This window comes from Mauremys reevesii, unplaced genomic scaffold, assembly GCF_016161935.1.
Source record: "Mauremys reevesii isolate NIE-2019 unplaced genomic scaffold, ASM1616193v1 Contig142, whole genome shotgun sequence".
Lineage (NCBI taxonomy): Eukaryota > Metazoa > Chordata > Testudines > Geoemydidae > Mauremys > Mauremys reevesii.
Window position 1 is genome coordinate 103,213 of NW_024100763.1, and position 22,813 is coordinate 126,025.

Here is a 22,813-nt window from a genome sequence, read left to right on the forward strand (position 1 = left end):
CATAATCCTATTATTAGATTTCTAGTTACTTAGATTCCAAGGCCAAAAGGGTTCATTGTGATTATCCGGTCTGACCTCCTGCATAACATAGAACTTCTCCGAAATAGTCTCTGAACTAGAGTACATCTTTTAGAAAAACATCCAATCTTGATTTTAAAATTGCTAGTGACCGAAAATCCACCACAACAACTTTTGGTAAATTGTTCCAATGATTAATTAAAATTACTATTAAAAATGTACGCCTTATTACCAGTCTGAATTAATCTAGCTTCCTTTTTCTCCATTGAATCTTGTTATACCATTGTTTGCTAATGTGAAGAACCCATTATCAAAATTTGTTCCCCATGTGAGTAGTTATAGACTGTCCTCAAGTCACTCCTTAACCTTCTCTTTGTAAAGCTAAATAGATTGAGCTCCTTGAGTCTATCACTAAAGGTATATTTTCCAATCCTTTGATAGTTCTTGTGACTCTTCTCTGAATCCTCTCTAATTTATCAGCATCCTTCTTGAATTGTGGACATCTGATCTGGACACAGCATTCCAGCAGCACTCACATGAGTGCCATATTCAGAGGGAAAATAACTTCTTTACTCTTCTTCAAGATTCCTCTATTTATGCCTCCAAGGATCATTTCAATCCTTTTGGCCACAACTTCGCATTGGGAGCTTATGTTCAACTGATTATCTGCCATGGCTCAAGTTTTTTCTCAGCATCATTGTTCCCTGGGATAGAGACTCCCGTCCTGTAAGTATGGCCTGCATTTTTTGTTCCTAGATGTATACATTTACATATGGTTACATTAAAGTGCACATTGTTTGCTTATGCCCAGTTTACCAAAGGATCCAGCTTGCTCTGTATTGACTGCAAAAAAGGTGACTAGGGTATGGGAGAGAGCAGAATTTGGCCTAGTGCATTGTGTGCAACCTCTGTAAACTCTGAGCAATTATTTCCCTTGGATTCTCTACTTATGTTGCATCCTATTCAGTATTCTCTCATACCTTCACAGGCGCCCCATCGACTATATTTCCCAGGCCTCTTACAGCCATCTGACGGACAATGCTGTTCCTATCCTGTGACCTTTCTTCCAAGATGCGCAAGACACTCTTAAGCAACTTCTTCTCCCTGAGCATGGGATCAGTCATTAGCTGAAATAAAATCAACATGTCCATTAGCACCAATATGATCCTTAAGATTGGGAATAGAATTTGAGCCGGCATAGAATACACTAAAAACAACAAGGAGTCCTCCTATAGCCACAGTCTTGTGGATACAGACTAATATGGCTACCCCTCTGATACGTGGCACATAACACACTAACTTTATCATTCCACACAAATGAGAAATGTCTTGAAAACATGCAGCTTTCCTTTGGGCACTATAATAGGGATCCACTCACCTCTTGAGAGCCCCTTAGTGGCCAGGTCTGGTACCACAGTCCTTTCTCACCCCTGGTGCACCCTGCCAGCTGACCTCAGTGAGTCTTCTGTGGCTCAGGCCTCTGGCTAAGTCCCAAAGTCCAAATGAACCCCTTCTGGGCTAGTCAAGAACAGTCCCATTGCCCTCACTAGGGTCTCCAGCCCCAACTCTGGGTCCTTGAAATTCTGCTCTTTGTTCAAGCTCTCCGTAAGCATTGTCCCCTTCCTGGGGCTTATGCCACTGTAAGTGGTAGGGGATCCAAGGCCTGCCCATAACTCTGAGTTCAAAACCATGGACCCTGTAAACAGTAGTTAGGCACCGCTTGATTTCAGTTCATTGTTGCTTTTTCCTACCAGCCACTTTTAGCTTCACCTCACCTCAAGGTTCAAGTTCTTAAGGACTCTCTTCCTGCAAACCCAACTTAAGCAAATGCTGCCAGAATCAAACTCTGGCAATCCCTGGAATTTCTGTGGCCAGAGAGCAGCATCGTTTCTTGCCCTCCAGTTCCTGGCAGGAACTGACCTGCTAAGGCCCTGCAGCTCCTTTTAGCTGAGCCTGATGGGCTCCGATTGGCTGCCTCATGAGGCCTCTCTAGACAGACCCAGATTTGTGGCTCTTTCCTGGGGCAGGGGGCAGTAGGACCATGGGGCCTCTTGTAAGGAGCCTCAAAGCCCAGGAACAGCCCATCCCAGACACAGATCGATTGTTTTCCTTAGAACCAGATGAGCCCCTAAGATAGTTACTTAGCATAAGTGGAAATATGATGCAGATATTAGAAGAGGGCTGTAGAAAGGAGGATGGTCCAGCAGTTAACACACTTGTCTAGGACTTAGGAGACCCAGGTTCAAATTCCTGCTCCTCAAAGACTTCCTGGGTGACCTTGGCAAATCACTTAGCCCTTCTGTGCATCAGCTCCTGCCTGTAAAATAGGAATAATAGTGCTTCCCTACCTCCCAGGAGTGTTGTGGGGATACATACATACATAAATGAGTTTTGAGGTACTCAGATACAATAGTCATGAGAACCTAAGACAGATGTGAATGTATTTGTATGTTGCTTGTTTTATAGTATTAGGACACTAGGTTCATTCCGAAGATCTGCTGAGTGAAACCAAAACCAGGAGCTGTTGGTTAGTATCAGCACTGGGACTTGGCAGAAGAGGTCCAGTACTTCAAACTCTGTCTGTATCTCTCTCAGCCAGCACCTGTGGTTGTGTAGCTAGTATAGGCAATGACAGCAATACAAATATCAGCGAGACAATGACTCCAAAAGGTAGAATGAAGTTCCTTGTCAGGTTTCCATATAAAGGGGGAACCAGTCTACTATCTAAAATGACAGTTACTCCTATGAACTGAACTGTACAACTCCTTAAAAGAAAGGCAAACAGACAGTGGTCTAATGGTGAAACTGCTCTTCGGAGCCCTGTGTCTTACCTGGGCAAGGAAAGCTGTGCCGGTGATTCGGAAGTTTTCCATTGGGGAATTCACCCAGGGGAGGAGGCTCTGGATGATCTCAAGGGTTATTAGTCCAAATCTTAGCAGACCACTGGAAGGCAAAAAACCACTTATGGGGTCGATTGCACACTTCAAAAACTCCGCTGCTCTGAGCAGACAGCTCTGATATCTATGGGTGGGAGCTGTGTGTTTCCACCCAGGCACCCCCACAAAGCTATAAACTGGAGGTTCCTCTCAGCCACTCTATTTGCTACTGATTCCCAAGGATAAAATCATGCCTCTTAGATCTCTTACCTCACCAGCAGACACACTCCTCATGGTGAGTCTGGGGTTTTCAAGCAGAATCCATGTTTTCAAGGCCCTGAGCACTCTCACCAGTCTCTCATTCCTAGCTTTGGAAAGCACAGATTCTAACGCTTGGACAGAAAACCTGGGGAAAGAGAGGCACAGAACTGCAGCAATCGGTAGGAAGGTGCAGCCTGAACAGAGTCAGGAAGCCCAGGTTACTTGTCAGGTCTGCTGTTCATCGACAGTTCATCCACTGGCAATATCCTGGACACCAGTGTCCCTGGAAGGACTTGATGCCAGGAGGTATGTTTCTGTCTAATACATCTCATATAACTAGTTTTGCTAGGGACAAAATTTTGCAGTCATTTTTCACTTTCTGCAAGGAGTATGGATACTAGCAGAGTACAAGGATATAAAAAAGATACACGATCAGGACCCAAAAACTGGGGGGCATAGAATGTGGTGATCATTAGTGGATATTTTGGGGTTGTATCTCCAGATATGAGGTGACAGAGTGCTGAGGGTATGCACTTGAGTCAGCACTCTGGTCACTATTAGTACTAATTCAGTTCCTTACAGAAAGCCTAATTGGACAGAGGTGTAGCTGATTACGAGGTCAGATTGGGGCTAGTGAGTCATGGAACCAATCATTCCATTAACAGGGAAACTGTATAAAAGGACATGGGCAGGAGCCCTTTGAGGGGAACAGACAGAGAAAGAAACTTGGGTGACCAGATATCCCGATATTTGGGGCTTTTTCTTATACAGGTGCCTATTACCACCCACCCCCTGTCCTGATTTTTCACACTTGCTGTCTGGTCACCCAAAGAGAAACAGAAAGACAAAAAGCTGGGAGAGCCTGACAAAGTGAGCTCTCTGAGTGGAAACACCTTCCCCCCATTTTGGAGAAGAGTTTAGAAAGTTGAGATACAAGATAAAGGTGCTATGTATTGGTAGGGGGATTAAATAGACTTCACGTTGGTGTTTACAAGCAAGAAAGTCTCAACGTGGTCTGTGTTTGTAGAAGATGTGGGGGTGCAACACCCCTCTCTGTCACAGCTGGGGCTCATCAGGATTTCCCTGTTATCTATGCAAATAGAGAGCCTGCTGGAGAAGCCGGGGTAGAGGTCTGGCAGTCCAGGTGATGGAGGGAACACACTGAAATGGGTGGTGAAGCAGCAAGGAGAAGTCTAGAACAGGGGTTCTCAACCTTTCTGTTTCTGAGCCTCCTCTCACCTCAACAAGCTATAAATACTCCATGGCCCACTCCCAGGCCTCTGCCCTGCCAGGCATCAGAGTTTGGGGCTCCTGGCTCTAGATTTTAACTCCACAGGGTGCAGGGGCTGGGGCTTTAGTGCAGGTGCTGGGCCTCAGGGCTCCAGCCTGGCTGGGCTCAGAGATTCAGCTTTCTGCCCTAAGCCCCAGCTAGTCTACTGCCAGCCCTGCTTGGCGGACCCCCTAAAACCGGCCCGGTTGAGAACTGCTGGTGTAGAAGACCCCACAGACCTTCTAACAATCCCACCAGGCAGAAAAACAGCCTTTGCTTGCCTGGTAGGTTTAACAGCAAAAGAGCCTTCAGGAATTTATACAGGAACAAGCCCAGGTCTGGCAACAACTCCTCCAAAGTCTGGCAAGTCCTGTGACAGGAAATGGAAACCAGGCACAGGAGATCAGACTCTGTAAAATGGGACCTGCGAACAACCCTGATCTGGTTTTGGTTACTCTTAAAGGAGCAGCGGTGAGACCTCACAAGGACAGAACAATGTGGGCCTTTCGACTGACACCCCATTTAACCGGGGAAGCACATATATGGCTCTTAGTGATTAGCGGGCAAGAGATTAGGACGTGATTAAGGCAGCCATGCTGGACGAGGTGGGGCCTGTCCACAGAAAAGTACTGCCAGAAATGGAGAGTTCAAAGATGGATTGAGGGATTAGGCCTCTGTGCATTTGCATAGAAATTGAAAGATTGGACCACTTACTGGTAAGGCCACATACTCAAACTGTGGGGGAGATCATGGACTGCATGATTCTGGAAGTTTCTTCAGAGTCACCCTGAGCATACCTGAGTATAGGTTACGTGGCACCAGCCAGTTAATCTGGACCCGCAGTTAAAATTACAGAGGAATTTGCAGAGGCGGACATTCCCAGAGTGAGTCAGTGGTTTAAGGGGCTAAAAGATCACTAAAAGATTGCCATATGAGTCTCAAATAAAAGCTCATGTCACCAATATCATTGTGAAACACATCTACAGATGCTGTGTAAAGAGCCATGTCTATGCATTGAAAATTACATTCTTATGATCTGTGTCTAGGGACTAGTCACCAGGAAAGGTGAAAATGGTTTTCTTTAAGGCAAGAAATGTTTCTCCATCTGTTTGTTTACATGTAAATTAAGCATGTAGGGTTCACATTCAGTTCAGGACTGTGAGAACTTCAAAGAAAGAAAAGTAACAGGAAGGAGACAGGGAGTGGGGACCCAATTTTGGGGTACACCTCAAAGGTTTGCTCTAGTATATTTGGGGGACAAAGAAGACACCCTGGCATCTTTCACTTAGGAAGTAGATGGACAGCGAGACGGACAGCGGGGTCACTATCAGGCTTGGTTGAGAACGTTGGGTGAGAAACATCTTTAGACAGGAGGTTAACCTGTTGGTTAAGTTTAGTCTCTAGGACCATGTTATGATTTCATTTGACATGTAACCATTTTTTGCTTGCATTCTTACTCACTGTCACTGGAAATTCTGTTCTTTGACCATCTCTGTTCTTGTTTGCACTATAAATATATCTAAGTGCTGTGTGTTTTGCACTATAGAGTATAAGTAATAAAGTATAAAGTACAGAGTCTAAAGTATAAGAAGTAACTGGTGTGTACTGTTCCATAGGAACAGCACGCCCGGTAATTCTGTGGGTGTTCAGTGGATAAAGGTCTGACACTATACGGAACGGTCAGAAGACTCGGGGTTGGTGTGTGCCTATCACTAACCTGTACAAAGAGACTGGGGTCTGAGGAGGCCTGATGGCAGTGCTTGTTTTGCCAGAGCCTGGTCATTTTAGGAACTGACCCACAGCAGACACAGACAAGATTTCCTCACTCTAAGGGCAGGCAATGGTAAGGTGCCTCATAACCCTGAAATTCCTGGGAGTGTCACACAACTCTATTGGAATTCTTTGTTTCTCTCCCTTCCTTCTAATTACCGGCAAGGGTTGCCCTCAGTATGTTGTTGGTCTTTTTGGAATAGGCTCCAGCTGCTTATCCTTGGCAAAGGCATCTTTTGTCCTGAGGTTCGGCTGACCTGCTGCAGGAGAACAGGAAACAACTCTGGGAGCAGCTCCTGCACAGCTTTGCTCGACTGCTGTGCTGACACCACCTCAGAGATGGCACATGTTGCCTGAAAGGAGAGCATGGTAAAAAATGAGGAGATCTCCCAACACCATCACACCCTCTCTCCCCTTCTGATATCTGCTGTACTGAATTTTCACTTCTGCCGGTAACTTGAATGACTGCAAGCAACTCCCTTAACTCATGGCTCAGTTTCCCACATCTGTAAAAATGTGTATGACCTACCAAGGCATGTTGTGAGTCCTAAGGAATATTTGCAAAGCACTGTGAGCAACCTGGTTCAAAGACTCTCTAATTGCCAGATGTTATTAAGTAAATCAGCCACATACTCTAAAACTGCGTATTTGTTCCACAGACAGCAGAGCTGGACTCAGGGAAACAGTACATCAGAGGAGAAGTGCCCACACAGCAATATTCTACCACACTTCTAGCTTTCCATCAGCAGGATTGTCACAGGGCAGAGGAAAGCCTGAAAGGCGTGTCTGTCATCTAACTTACTGAGAGAGGTTCAGCAGCTGCCAAATGCCTGTCAGTTTCAGTCTCTGAGGTGATGCTTTCTTCTTGGCTTGTTGACGTCTTTATTTTTTCTATTAGGACCTGTAGGACCTGAGTGGCAAGCAAGGGGTCTCCCCCCAGAGATCTCCACAGCTCACTGGTGTAACTGCAATTTAACAGAAGTTACATGTGACCCCTGGACACTTTTGTGGCTCAGACTGAATGCGACCAATTTAAGTAAAGACAAACTTTTCTCCTTGCATATGAGGAGAAAGTTAGAGCACTGTCCTCCTTTAACGCTCCTCCTGTTTAAATATTGAGTTTCCAGTTACAGAACTAGGTTAAGTGACCTAGTCTTACTGCAGCCTAACCATTAATACTAGACTTCCGAAGGACAGGACACAGAGCGCCAATCTCAGTTCCTGTTTTCCCACTTCCCAGTAAATATGGAATCCTGAGCATGTGGCTCCCAAAGATCCAGGGTTTGGAAGGCAAGTGGATGAAAGAAAAGCCACATTTCTACTAACTGGACATACAATTATGAGAACGAATATTCATGGCCATCCTAGTTCCCCTTCACAAAGGGTGTCCCTACCCTCTGTTTGCCAGAAGCTGGGACTGGGCAACAGGATGGATCATTTGACAGTTACCTGTTCTGTTCATTCCTGTAGGACATGTGGCACTGGCCACTGTCGGAAGACAGGACACTGGGCTAGATGGACCTTTGGTCTGACCCAGTATGGCCGTTCTTATGGTCTTAGATTCCAGCACTGATAACTGATAACCCAGTTGGGGACCTTTAAATGAAATGATGGATCTGCTTCCAGTCCAGTTTTAAATCCCAAGGACAGCAACTCTATTCTAGCAGCCACACCCTGACCGATACTAAGCGCGGTCTGATGACAATATTGGCCCTATTCTTTGTCATCAGCCAGGGATTGACTTGAAGCTGTCATGCTACCAGGAAATCAACAGCAATTGCTAATTTCCAAAGTGAGGTCAATTCAGGTGTCTAGAGAGCCAGGCCGGTTCCAGGCACCAGCCCAGCAAGCAGCTGCTTGGGGCAGGCAATGGTGAGGGGCAGCACATCTGGGTCTTCGTGGCACTGGCGGTTGGTCCTCACTCCTTCTCAGAGCGAAGGAGTAGAGCTGCACATCGCGATCGCAGGGTTTTTTTATTCCCCGCCCTTTTTTTGCTGCTTGGGGCAGCAAAAGCCCTGGAGCCAGCCCTGCTAGAGAAGTACATGTTTCCAACAATACACTCCAGTTATACCAGTAAAGTTAGGTCTTTAGGATGTCAAAGCAGTTATGAATTAATGGAAACAGAATGACACTTAATTTCTCTCCACACCCCACCTTACCATGCTCTTGGACCTTCCTGGAGAAAGACCCAGGCTATTAACCATCAGGAATTATCCCAAAATGTCTGCTGCTTAAATAAAGCCCTACATCTCCCAGTAAAGCAGTGGGATCCATGTTTTACCAAGATGAATGCAATAGGTAGCGGTATATACCTGTCCATCGGCAGATGGTTGCTGAGTAGGCTGGAGATCACTGCCTCTAGGTGATGGTGAGCTAAAATAGACACTGCCTCCAGCAGGAATTGCCTCAAGCTGCCCTCCTGGATAGTAGCCATGTGGCTATATATTATATCCACAATAGCTGGCACCTGGAAGGAACAAAACCAGAAAGAAATGTCCCTTTTTCTTTCTCTCCATTCATTCTACAGAATCAAAACCTTTATTTAGACATTTGCTGATTTTTTAGAAATTCCTCAAGAAACAAACGTTCAAATATGTCTGTGTAACTTTAACCCACAACAATTGCCCACACTTGGCTGTAAAAATTAACACTGACACACACACATACAGCGAAACCCCGCTATAACACGATGATCAGGGTCCAAAAAATTGGATCGCGCTAAATGTGGGGTCGCGGTATAGCAGGGTTTACCATTTCAAGCTGGTCAGTTTCAAGCCGGTCGATTTCTCTTGGGCAGAAAACTACTTTCATTTGCGAACTGCCCACCGCAGTAACTGAAAGGGTGGAGCTCCAGCAGCGGGGGCTCTCAGCCATGGAGGGAGAGAGGGAAACACTTGGGGAGAGCAGGGGAGACGTGCAACGGGCAGAGGAAGAGCGAGGAGCAGCTGGGGAGAGAGTGGCTCTTCTCACCAAAAGGGTAAGCGGGGGCAGGTGGGAAGAGGCAGTGGGGAAGGCACATTCCATTTTTTGCTTTTTTTTTTCCCTTTGGGGGCACTCCAGCCCCTCTCTCTCTCTTTTTTCTCTCTCTCTTTTGCGCTTCCGCAGCGCTCCAGCTGCTTTTTTCTTTTTGGCCTGGGGCGGCCGGAGCCACCTTACAATCGTGTTATAGCCGAATTCGCATTATTACGGGGCGCATTATAGCAGGGTCAGGGGCGGCTCTAGCCATTTCACCACCCCAAGCACGATGGCACGCAGCGGGGGGCGCTCTGCCGGTTGCCGGTCCCATGGCTCCGGTGGACCTCCCGCAGGTGACTGGCAGAGCGCCTCGCAGCGCAGCCGCCCCAAGCACGCGCTGTGCGTGCTGGGGCCTGGAGCCGCCCCTGAGCGGGGTTTCCCTGTACATACCAGGTAATTTAATGTGGTGGTGCCCAGCTATGCATTAAATAAACCAGCTGGCATGCACAAAAGAAGGCTTTGCCTGCCCAGATTTTGCAGGTGTGATTTAAGCAGCCAAATGCAACCATTTGCCTCGAAGGATGCACAGTTCATAAACAACCACAAGCACAAAATATGCAAGTGCTTTAAACACAGTGTGCAAATGCCTGGGACTATGAACAGGTGACGACCTCTCATATTCATTCCTAGCCCTTCACATCTTTAAAACACTGTGCAAACGTGGCAGTTCTGCTGCGAGGGTTCCCTGTCCTGAGGCCTTTCACCAGCCTTGATAGAAGATTTGTGGAGTGCTCCTTTCATCTAGCCCTAACGCACTGGGATCCAGAATAAGGCATATAAATAGTGGATCCCAAAGACACTATAGTTTTCTCCCTCCCTCCTTCTATTCTTAAAGGGTACGTCTACACACCAAAAAAATCCCACAGCAGTGAGTTTCAGAGCTCAGGTCAACCTGGGCCTGAGGGGCTTGCACTATGTGGCTAAAAGTGTAGCTGTTCCTGCTCGGGCTGGAGCCCAGGCTCTGAAACCTGGCAAGAGGGTGGGTCTCAGAGCCCAGGCTCCAGACTCCCTGGGAATGACTACAGGGCTATTTTTATCCAGGTAGCCCTTAGCCATAGGCCTCCTAAGAACTGGATGCCTCCAAGTGCCGGTCATTCTGTCTTCTTGTCTTTTCCCCAGAGTCTGTTTTTTCAAGCCTTTCTTGGCTGAATACTGTGGCAACAAGCCAGACAAATAAATAACCAACCACCTTCCTTTTCCCTTGGATTCTCTCTGTCTATTGCTATTGATTCTGCCATTGCCTAGTTTAGGGTGGGAACAGAGATGGAATCGACTCTATGTCCGAGGGGGAGAAACAGCAAGATTTTTGTTCATTACACATGAGGGCAAAGATCTAAAAGCCTCGAGTTTAGGCAGAAAACCTCTCCAGTTTCCCGTTTTACCTTATCAAGCATGGCATCTCCACACTCCTTCAGTATAACCTTCATCCACAGTCCAGCTGCCGTGGCACAGGTGGGGCTGGCAGACAGCATACTTTCCACTGTGGCCTCAATAAAGGCTGTGGCCTGTTCTGGGGGAAAGTACTCACTAACAACCTGGGAACAAATCAAAAACAGGAGAGACTGCAATGATGTTTGGCTCCAGCACTTGTAAAAATGGAGACCTAATAGCTCTATGGAAAGTATCTATGCATCAGCAAATTGCATCCGACGAAGTGGGTATTCACCCACGAAAGCTCATGCTCCAATACGTCTGTTAGTCTATAAGGTGCCACAGGACTCTTTGCTGCTTTTACAGATCCAGACTAACATGGCTACCCTTCTGATTAATTAACAATTTGTTAATTAGCCTCGTGTCCAGCTAGCCATTTGGGATTAAAATTCTCTCCATAGTCTATATACTACATTTTTGTATTCTACACTAATGAGATCAGGTTCGAGGCAAAGCTTCTGTTGCACAGTTAGCACAACATTGTACTGAATATGCAGGAGGTAAGTTTCCAGTTTGTATTCTCTTAGATACACTGCATCTTTTTACAACATATACAATGAAGTCAAGAGAGGCATGCACACAAATATAGGCTAAGGCAAACCCACAAGGTGACAGAATGAAGACTGGATGGGTTCTCAGCTTGATGTTCCACTAATACAGTTTTTTCTCATGGATAGCTGGATAGGTACATGTGTGCGCATCTGCGTGTGCATTTTCATGGGCGTGCAACATTCTGTGGAATCTGGATTTTACATGGCATTCATAGCACACATCTATGAAAAGCATCTTGCTGGTTACTAGCAACGAATGCCCCTCGCCCACAGCTCGCTCCAAGTACGGAAAGGCATCATGAAAGCGTAAATGTAAAATGCAGGGTGTCTGGTCACTAGAACATCCGCACAAGTTTTTTGAGTCAGTTACCCTGGCCATTTTGGAAGATGCCTGAAACAGAGCCTCGGGGTCCGGAGCAGCTGTTAGTTCTTCACGGAGACATCTCAGCTCCTCTTCCGCTGACCCCAGGTTCATGGGCTGGCCTGGAGTGGAGAAAAGGAAAAAAAGTACTGTAACGACTAATGAAACTGAACCTCTACTGCATGGATATTCATACAGGAGGATCCATGTGCTAGGCTGTTATCAGCATAGTGTAAAATCTTGGCCCCATCAAAGTCAACGGCAAAACTCCTGTTGACTATAATGGAGTCGGGATTACACCCTAAATGTCTGAAAGTTAACAGTAGTGGTATGTTATTGTGACTGATACAGGATTGAACAAGCACCGTATTCAGCTTGGAGCAGCTTTCTGGGGGTGTCTGGTTTCAGTAGCCTCTCTGCTCTCACTATTTACATCTAATCTCACATTCAAGTACAACTCATGGAGGTAGATGTGAGGGGTTCCAATGTAGAAGTGAATCCCTCCACCAAACTCTCGTTGTAAAAGAGATGGGGCTGGACAAAACCTTCGGCAGGAAACCCAGGCTCATCCGTCACTTCTAAACAATGCTGGGATTTCTATGTTGTACACTCAAAGACTGGAGTCCCTTGTTCTGTTTCTGAATCACCAACACTGTTTTTTAGGACTGATTAATAATAATTAGAAATAGGGTGACCAGATGTCCCAATTTTATAGGGACAGTCCCGATTTTGGGGTCTCTCTCTTATATAGGCTCATATTATCCCCCACCCCAGTCCTGCATGAGTTTCACATTGGCTGTCTGGTCACCCTAATTGGAAATGGCCTTAAATAATAACCAAGATCTATCCCTTTACATCTAACCATTAGGTGAAAAGAATATCCTACGCCAGGGGTCGGCAACCTTTCAGAAGTGCTGTGCCGAGTCTTCATTTATTCACTCGAATTTAAGGTTTCGTGTGCCAGTAAGATAATTTAATGTTTTGAGAAGGTCTCTTTCTATAAGTCTATAATATATAACTAAACTATTGTTATATGTAAAGTAAATAAGGCTTTTAAAATGTTTCAGAAGCTTCATTTAAAATTAAATTAAAATGCGGAGCCCCCCGGACTGGTGGCCAGAACCTGGGCAGTGTGAGTGCCACTGAAAATCAGCTCACGTGCCGCCTTCGGTACCCGTGCCATAGATTGCCTACCCCTGTCCCACTCTTTCACAAATGGGAAAATGGCCTACACTTACTCCAATAGCTTTGAATGCTCATGACAGAGGGCTGCTGCAAGAACTTTTTGTTTAAAGAATTAGTCCAGGAAACCCTCCAATACAGCCAGTGGCAGGGTAAAGAGAATGAAAATGTTTAGTACCAAGGGCTTGTCTACATGGAGATAGTCAAGAAAGCTAATCCAAATTCATTTTCAAACTGCATTAGTTAAACTTCATTAAACACCTCTGGGGACACACTTATTTAGAATTAAAGGGGCCTTTTTCAGGTTAGTTTAATTCATGTCATTCACTAAAATTAAGAAGGGCCATTTTCATTCAGAATCAGAGCATCCACACGTGTTTAATGACACTTTAAAATTTACACCTTTCGTTCATTTGGATTAACTCTCCTTAGTGTCCCTGTGTAGAGAAGCTCTAAGGAACTGAGCAGTTATCTACCTGGTGCAGACCATTTATTATTTGTACAGTTCCCAGAAGTGTGCCACACTCTTTACACATCATAATCGTCTCTTCTAATGAGCTATTTACAAGATGTCCACCACTCTGTTATCTAAGTGCCAATAGACAGGACAGAAAGAACTAGAGAGGCAAAAAATGGACATTACAACAGTGAAAGAAGGTGAAGAATTACTTATACCTGCTAATGAGGAAGAATTACTTATACCTGCTAATGGTCTCCTCACCTTGTATACAGAGAAGGCAGCTGATACAGTCAAACACCCACTGACGAGACGAGGCCAGTGAATCACAGCTGTATGGTGCTATTGCTCCAATCAGAGATCCAAACTGATGAAAAGTTTCCTGAGTCTAATTAAAAAAGAATGAAGAATGAACGTTCTCCAGCTGTACTGGACTTCACTTGCCATCTTTATTGTTGATACCAGTCAGCTCTGTGTTTTTGGGGAACCAGGGCACAGTATCTAGATTGTGTGACTCATGAAGGACACCCCCAATTCCCATCTCTGTTTGAACCAAAACCGATCAGAGAAAAGGCTTGCAGAGAACAATGAAGGGTTTGGGGAGACATACCTAGACGCCTCCTGACAAGGGTGACAAGATTAAGACATCTCCATTTGCATACAGAATGAAGAACAGAGACAACTCCGCATGCCTCAACTGCATGAAAGATGGAATAGGGATTAGCATAAAGAATGAAGAACAGAGAACCGCACTGAACTCTGGGACCAGAAAGCAGGGACGCATTGAATCATGGGAATCCCTGCTCCAGATGCTAATGAACCTACGCCTGCACACACTCAGCTCAGCAATTATCAGACCAATTCTAGTAATAAATCTTTGACTCATATCCCAAAATACTGAAGCAGCCTAGTTGCCTTGTGAGCTCCCCGGAAGAAAACAACACCCATAGCCAAGAATGATCAGCTCCTATTGACTAGCCTAAAGAAAACCCTTGAGCCATCAGTTTACCCATAAACAAATCTAGTGTTCTCCCTTCAACCACTGTATTTTCTCTACAAACTCCCCTACCTATGCCCAAGAAAGGGTTCTGATGTATAGACCCAAACTCTGCATCAGTTCCACTGGGATTCCACCTCCTGACTGATCGTGCTGGGGGCTCTGCCTGTCTCCAGCACTCAGGACCCTGAGCTACCACCATCACCTGGGAACCCCGACCAGTTCAAGCCTCATGGAGTGGGTGAGATCCATCTCTCTCTCTGTTTTCTTTCCTACCTCAGGTATTAACCTTTAAAATGTAGCTGCTATGTTTGTTTAGCCCTCCTGGTGTGGTTATCACTATGATTCAATCAATAACTGTTATGGGTCAGCTGGTTGCTTCTCTCTCTCTCTATCAATTTGAGATTTTTTTGTTTTTAGCTTCCCCCATTTACTCTGCAGCAACACTTCTTGTACCTAAGCTAAAGATCCCTGTAGTGCCCCAAAATACTGTGGGGTTTGCTCATCAAATGGGTTACTACCAGTACAACTGTAATGTGAAAGTGTGATAGGAATGTGTTAAACTTGGGGCACATAAGTGGGTGCGGGGAGCAGTGGAAAGTGCTGCTGAACCCAGCCTGTTGAGACCAGGGGCGCATGAGGGTACCAGCTTGAAACTGCTGCTTAACCCAGCCCACTGAACACAGGGACATATGAGGGGGATCAGCTGGGGAGTGCTGATTGACTTGCTCTGCTAGTGTGTGCGCATGTTCGTCTAGTTCTAGTTATTAGCCCTGGGGAACCTAGGTCCTGCAGGAGAGCTCCATTGGGAGGGGACTTGTAGAAGGAAGGAGTAGAACACACAAGTGACATAAGCAGCACATTAATAAAATTACAGAACCGCCCCACCCCTCCCTTCCCCCACAGAAGAGTAACCCTAATTAATGAGCCTCCCCAAAGTAACGGGCACGTCTGGTAACATTGTGCAACTGATTCCTGTACTGAACTGGGTAACGCACATTGGAAAATATAATCCCAATTGTACATACAAACGGATGGGGTCTAAATTAGCTGTTATCACTCAAAGAAGAGACCTCAGAGTCATTGTGTACAGTTCTCTGAAAGCATCTGCTCCACATGCCGTCAAAAACGCTAACAACATGTTAGGAACCATTAGGAAGCGGATCGATAATAAGGCAGTATAGTAAATATCATTATGCCGCTATAGAAATCTACAGTACCCCCACACCTTGAATACTGCATGCAGTTTTGCTCATCTCACCTCAAAAAAGATATTTTAGAACTGGAAGAAATACAGAGAAGAGTAACAAAAATTATTAGGCATATGGGACAACTTCTCATATAAGGAGAGATTAAAAAGACAGGGACTTTTCAGCTAGGAAAAGAGACGACTAAGAGGGACTATGATAGAGATCTATCAAATCATGATTGGTGTAGAGAAAGTCAATAAGGAAGTGTTATTTAGTCCTTCACATATCACAGGAACAAGGGGTCACCCAATGAAATTAATAGGCAGCAGATTTAAAACAAAAAAAAAGGAAGCATTTCTTCACACAATGCAGTCAACCTGTGGAACTCATTGCCACGGAGAGGTTGTGAAGGCCAAAAGTATAACTGGGTTCAAAAAAGAATGAGATGAGTTCACGGAGGATAGGTCCATCTCTGGCTACTAGCTAACATGGTCAGGGATGCAACTCTATGATCTGGATGTCTCTAAACCTCTGACTGCCAGATGCCGGGGCTGGGACTGTCCAACAGGGGATGGTTCACTTGACAATTGCCTTGTTCTGTTCATTCCCTCTGATGCATCTGGCACCCACCACTGTCAGAAGACAGGATACTGGGTAGATGAACCATTCTTCTGGGGGATCCAGGATAGCCACTCTTATGGTTTATGTTCTTAGCTGATTACATAGAAATTCAGCTTTAGCATCCTGGGAGCCTAAGAACCAAGAATGCATTTGTGACACTGGCAGACCAGTCAACCTGTGTATGACCCATAATAACTTAACAAGAGGCACTTCTACTGTGTCAAGACAATTCACGTGCATGTGAATTTCAAAGAGATGTATTAGACTAGCAATCATCAACTCATTCAAAAATGAACAATAGATGCTAAGTGTATTTGTCTGTGGTTATCTATACCTGGTTAGAAGTTTCACAATGTAACTAAATTAGCTTGTAGATGCTAATTCCCTTTCATGGCTTAATTGCCTTAATTATGTGTGCAAGGTGTTCAGTTAGCCTTAAAATCAAAGATGTAAGACACTTCAGGAAACCAATCATTTCTACATTATCTTCAGCTTAACTATCTGTGTTATAATGGAAGAACGGCTAATTACCTTATGTGAATGAATGTAACTAGTTTACTGGGTATGCACAGGAAATAGAAGATTATCTTCAAAGCAAAGTACAACAGGCCATCCGCATTGGGGGAAGGGCCTTCTGTGACAATTTCTGTGAGGTAGGCTTGTCAGCCTGGTAGAATAGCTATAAAAGAGAAGGCTCGGGCCTGATCCTATCATCTCTAGACTGCTTAAATGTTGAACAGGGACAGTGTAAGCTATAGACAGAGATCTTCCAAATAATCATTTGGAAGAACCTGGAAAATGCCTGGAAAACTAACAGACTTTACATCTAAGCTGCCTTTGGATTCTGATCTGTTGGGATGATTCCAGAGAGACTTTTACAAACCAGCAGTTTATTCCATCACTGTTGTGATCCTGAACTATGAACATGGAAAGTCACTTGTCTGGATATTGATCTTTTAACCATTTGTAACTCTTCTTTCTTTTAACAATAAATCTTAGATTTAGTTAAGGATTGGCTGACAGCGTGATATTTGGGGAAGACCTGAGATTCACATTGACCTGGGGATAAGCATCTGGGCCTTTATGATCAGTGAACCCCACATATGGTGAATCAGGTTTCCAGTAACCCTCACTATATTAGACATAGAATATCAGGGTTGGAAAGGACCTCAGGAGGTATCTAGTCCAACCCCTGGCTCAAAGCAGGACCAATCCCCAGACAGATTTTTACCCCAGTTCCCTAAATGGCCCCCTCAAGTATTGAACTCACAACCTGGGGTTTAGCAGGCCACTGCTCAAACCACTGAGCTATCCCTCCCACCTCTTCCAAGACAGGGTTGTTTAGATGGGAGCCAAGGTCTGGAATGCCAAAAGGGGACCGTGTTTGGCATCTTGTTAACTAGGGTGGAAGCTCTTTGTTGTTGACTTGGTGAATCTAATGATAGAATAAGCCATCAGTTTGGCGGTTGTCTCCCTCTACTTCTTGCAGTCTGCCCGCAGTGTGCTCACAGCATTGTTGTGTAAACCTCTCACTCACGGAAGCAGAGGGATGTTAGTCACCTTGAGATCCCAGCTGCTGTCCTGGAAGAGTTTTTCATGCATTTGCGTTGAGTGTCAGATCTGACGTAAGCAGGGAAGTCAGCTCAAGGAAGAGTACGGCTATACTCACTGTGCTATGAACTCTCTCTCGATAGGCAGTCAGCAGCTGGGTGCTGGCCTGCAAGGCCCGTTCTCTCCCACTCCTTCCCTGAACTGAACCATGTCCTGAGGAGCTGTTGGTAGAGCAGGGGAATGGACAGAGTTAGTACCAGAAAATCCCTCCCAAAAGTTCCTCTTAAACAGGTTTAATTGTCACTAAAATCCCTCTCCAAAGCATCTGACCTCCATGTAGCAAAGGAATCACATGTCTAATGGAAGAGCCCCTTAGATATACAAGTCCCAGGGGCCAGATTCACCTCTGGTGATTGAAGCCAAAGGAGTTACATGAGAGATGAATCTGGGCCCGTGTATGTGATGTCTGCTGTAGACTGTCTGATGGGAGCTGTCTAGCACATTGCATGCTGTTTGATGTCTGCTGCTGTGGTCTGTTTCCTGGGCAACTTCTCCCACATTGATTGGCAAAATGACAGAGAGGAGCATTTCTTTTTATTAATTTGAATAAGAGCAGAGAAGTCCCCCCAGCCCAGCTCCTTTTATAACTTCATTTTTATACTGAACGTGCATCAAACTTCCCACCCCTCAGCCCTTCACAATATTCTGTTCATGTCTGAGGAACAGGAAGTTTCCTCTGAATGAGTTTCCATACACAGGGCTTAACTCAATATTCATGAATTCCTCTTAGAAGAAGTGATCAGTTTCAACTGGTTCTCTTCGATTTGGCTACTGCAGTGGTGATTTTCTTGCCGCTCCAAGTAGTGTCAACAACATTGTAAGAACTTGGTCCCAATCCAGCCCTGGCATAAAATGGCCTAGCTTCCGTGGATTTCAGTGGGGCACATGCCCGCTTATCCCAGGAAGAATTGGGTGCTTTCTCCCTAAAATTCACTCCATTGTGGAAAATTCCTCCACAACTGAAGCTTGACCCCCTAAATCTCTGACTCTTCCCTGCTGTAACACAAGAAACAATCTCCACCACGGTTCAATGGTCTACTCACATCAAACATTTTCTGGAACCAGTCTGCGGTTGGTTCTTCCTCCAGCAAAGTCTCCACTAGCTTGCCAAGGGCTTCCATGGACCTCACGTAGAGTGACTGAAACCAGAAAAGAAGGAGTGAGGCTCAGCACAGATCATTTGTGTGTGTGGGCTGGGGAAAGCTAACCATAACCTTGCCAGGGAGGCCATGTGTGACTGCCATCACCCAGTGCCTGCTGGGCAGAAATACAGTGGATGGTGCCGGAGGAGAATTGTTGTCACGTACTTGTATATGCAGAGCATCCTTTGCTGTCCCGTCTTCCTCTTTCATCTTCTCCAAGGGAGGAAGGGGAAATAAACTTTTGAAGCACTGACCAAGGAGCTCACAGTTTTCCTCCATGGTCAGAGATGGTTTGAGCTTGCTGGCAGAAGAAAGATAGAGAGAAAAGTCATGTATTAGACTCAGTACCACCTCCAAGTAAAAGAAATGGGTCCAATGACTAGAGATTGTCCCAATCTAGAACCCCAAGTGCAAACAACCCTTCACTTTGCACCTCTATTAAGTATTGGCTCCTCTAGAAGTAAAGCTAAAACTTCAAATCTCCTTTTAGAGAAACCCACAAGCTTCCTCCCCCCTGCCAGCTAGCCAGACACCTCCCTCCCAATCTGAACTCTGCTCCATTGTACTGCATGCCCCACAACCTCCAATCTTGTGTCTTTCGAGCACAAACCCCCAAATGGACACATTCAAATCCTTAAGAACTGAAGTCCTGCTGGTGAGCAGCATGTGAGCCACAGGGCCACCCAGAGGATTCAGGGGGCCTGGGGTCTTCGGCGACGGGGAATTGCCGCCAAAGGCCCAGCACTTCGGCGGTGGGTCCCGGGGCGGAAGTTCCCCCCGCCGCCGAATTGCTGCCGAAGACTGGGCCCCCGTGAGAATTTTCCAGGGCCCCCGGAGTGAAGGACCCCACTCCAGGGGCCCTGAACAAACTCTCGTGGGGGCCCCTGCAGGGCCCGGGACCTGGGGCAAATTGCCCCATTTGCTCCCCCCGGGCGGCCCTGGTGAGCCAAACCCTGCAGGCATTAGACTGCTCCCAACCTGACTTTCATGAATTAACAAATAAGAAGGCATCACAGTGCCAGGAAATATGGCAGAAAATAGCCTACCTCAGATGTCCAATGGCAAGAACTGCCTGGTAGCGAACTGAGATGTCAGGGAATCCAGTGGTTCCGTTTAATGAAGTCCTGAAATGCATGAATGGGGACATCAAAATGGGCAATGGATTTGAAAGGCAGAGAGGCCTTCCTCTCACACCCTGAAACAGGGCCATATGCCAGACCTGGAATAAACAGACACCGTGCCCAGCAGGCTCTCTGCCTCAGAAATGGGCCGTAGGGCCATCTGCAGGCTATACAGAGGACAGAAAGAGAACTCACAAGACACAAGCCATTCCTTCCAGTTACAGCCCACAATATATGTCAGCATCCCTGCTAAGCTCAGAGTGGACCCAGCATTCTGGGTGCCATGCAGGTAGCTCATGAGACTGCAGTAGTACAGTCACAGCCAATGGATAAAATATCATCTCCCAGAAAACCAGTCTCATTACATTACAACAAACTCTCTTGTACTTCAGTCCTCAAAGCTCCTAATCACTCACCAACATGTAGCCAAGGAGCTCCAGTTTGTATGAGAATTCGAACTCTTGGGAGTCTCTGGTCTCCAAGATGGCACAGCTAATCTCCATGACATTCTGGATGAGGGTTAATTTTAGGTTCATGTCCTACATAATCCAGAAGGAGAAACAAGAGGATGTGGATGAGAAACTGAGAGAAGAACCAGAGTCCAGAAGATAAAGATCAGGAATTAAATCTAGCCTCGGGAGAGGAGAGAGGTGTCCCCAGACCCCAGAAGGTAGTGGACTCTGGCTCTGCACCCACCTCAGAAGAAGAGAAAACCCAGGTTCATCAAATAAATCCAGGCCTACTTACACCAGAGCAGCCAGGACTCCTGCTTGATGTAGCAAGGAAACCAAGCTCTGTGCAATTTAAACAAGCAACTTGTGTACAGAAAATGCAAGAGCTGAGGGCAGATTATTTAGAATGTACCTTGTTCGCAACAGTGATGCCCAGCACCTGAAAAACGAAACAAAACAGCTATTAGCAATGTAGATAGTCCCACATAACACACATCCTCAAAATGTCCTGGCTGGTGAATATGGAGCAGAGAGAAATCACTATTGTTAAATCTTCCAAAAGGCAGGAAAGGTATCCAGAGAGGGTGTTTTGCAGAGGTCAATATCAGGGCCATCCTCTGTAGTATTTGCATTTGTGAACTACTGGAAGATCTCAGTTTGGTTCAACTGTTTTTGGCAATGCCTAAGTGAGAGTCTCAGTTAGACAAGGCAGTACTGAATGGCAAAGTGACGTGGAGAGGTTGCATTGAGATGAGAGTCAGGACCAGCAGTCAGGCACCTGGGGAACAGAAATAAAGCACACAGACAAACAAGACGACAGATAAGAGGTAAGGGAAGTAGTGAGCAAATCAACTAAATACAGGCTAGCACTAGTCTCTCTTGGGTAGCAAAAGATAGAGCTAGATACACATCCATATGAGGGGAGTTAGAGTGTTATTCTGAATAGCCTGAGTGTCACTGCATCTGAATTACTGTGTAGCTGGGGTCTACAGAATTTCAGAAGAATATAGAAAACTAGAGAGAATACAAAGAAGAGCAACAAAAATGATACAACATGTGACAGCTCATGCTCCATCCATTACAGGTTTAAATTTGAGTTATGTGACATTTATCACGCAAAAGCTCTTACCTGACAACTGGCTCTGTAATGGAGAAGGATGTTCTTTGTGATGTCTGCCTCTACTCGAGAGAAGCTGGTCTTTTGGAGCATGGACAGCCACGCTGCTGTAGGTCAGCATCAGGGTGCTGCGAGTCTGGCCTCTTCTCCCATGGTGGTAGTCCTAGACAATCAGAAAGTTCTTCTGATGCCTTTTGCTTTGGAATTCTGATCTGCTGCTGACCGAGGAATTCTCACAGCAGCAATAGCAGCTTGCACTTGCAAAGCTCTTTTCAGCCAAAGATCTCAAACCACTTGCAAAAAGTATTTAAGCAATATAATAACTGTGAGGCGTGGAGATATTAGTATCTCCATCATTCCCACTAGGTAACTCTGACACAGAGAGCCTAAAATGCTGAACCTACAGCAGTGAAGTACACGGGAGCTTAGTCATTGACACTGGTGGGTACAAGATCAGGCGCTAAATGTCTTGCCTAAGGCTGCACAGTGAGTAAATGGCAGAGCCAGCAGTGGAAGCCCAGAGGCCTAGTCTCCTGCTCTAGCCTTTAGATCAGTGGTTTTCAGCCAGAGCTACTTGTGTACCCTGAGGGTCTGCAGAGGTCTTCCAGGGGTTTATCAACTCATCTAGCTATTTGCCTAGTTTTACAGCAGACTACAAAGAATGCAAGTACAATATTTATATTCCAGTTGATTTATTTTATAATTATATGGTAAAATGAGAAAATAAGCAATTTTCAGTAATAATGTGCTATGACACTTTTTAATAATTTTATGCCTGATTTTGTAAGCAAGTAGTTTTTAAGGGAGGTGAAATTTGGGGTACACAAGACAAATCAGACTCCTGAAAGGGGCACACTAATCTGGACAGGTTGAGAACCACTGCTCTAAATCACAGGTTCCATAATTGTCATCCATAGCCCACTGGTGGTCTACCTAAAGCAGATTGGTTGGCCACATGTTGCTTGCAACACCTCCTCATTTCCAGCTACTAACTGGGATTAAAAACGCTAAAAATACCTTAAATGCTTTTCCATGCAAGCGACTGAGGTAGTTCCACACATTGTGCATGGGAGGCGCTCAAGCCATGAGACATCAGATGATAAAAATCATTTGAGAGAACCCCAGCTCCAGAGTGTGCTCCTCTCTGCTTAACTGCAGGCGTCACGTAGAACGCACACACTGGGGGACAATGCAAGCTGAGCAGAGCAGACACTACCCTGGGGCTGCAGCCCCTGCTATGGAGGGAGAGGAAGTTGGAGAGAACCCCCTGGCTCCTTTACCTTCAGGCGGCTGATGAACCCAGGAAACTTCACCTTGCTCATTGTAGCCCCAAACTCCTGAAGTGCTCAGGTGAGGTCCAAGTGGCTCTC

The 22,813-nt window shown here is 45.7% G+C and overlaps 2 long non-coding RNA genes across 2 annotated transcripts; both read right to left on the reverse strand.

The window, feature by feature from the left end:
* Positions 1 to 3,230: 3,230 nt before the first annotated feature.
* On the reverse strand, positions 3,231 to 7,212 carry LOC120393074. The gene is made up of 3 exons (XR_005591894.1): positions 6,998 to 7,212; positions 6,355 to 6,548; positions 3,231 to 3,300 (listed from the first exon to the last, which is right to left on the reverse strand). It is a non-coding gene; the product is annotated as an uncharacterized LOC120393074 (long non-coding RNA).
* Positions 7,213 to 19,864: 12,652 nt separating this feature from the next.
* Positions 19,865 to 21,485, reverse strand: LOC120393073. Its single transcript, XR_005591893.1, has 4 exons — positions 21,456 to 21,485; positions 20,739 to 20,765; positions 20,291 to 20,413; positions 19,865 to 19,877 (listed from the first exon to the last, which is right to left on the reverse strand). It is a non-coding gene; the product is annotated as an uncharacterized LOC120393073 (long non-coding RNA).
* Between the last annotated feature and the right edge of the window lie 1,328 nt (positions 21,486 to 22,813).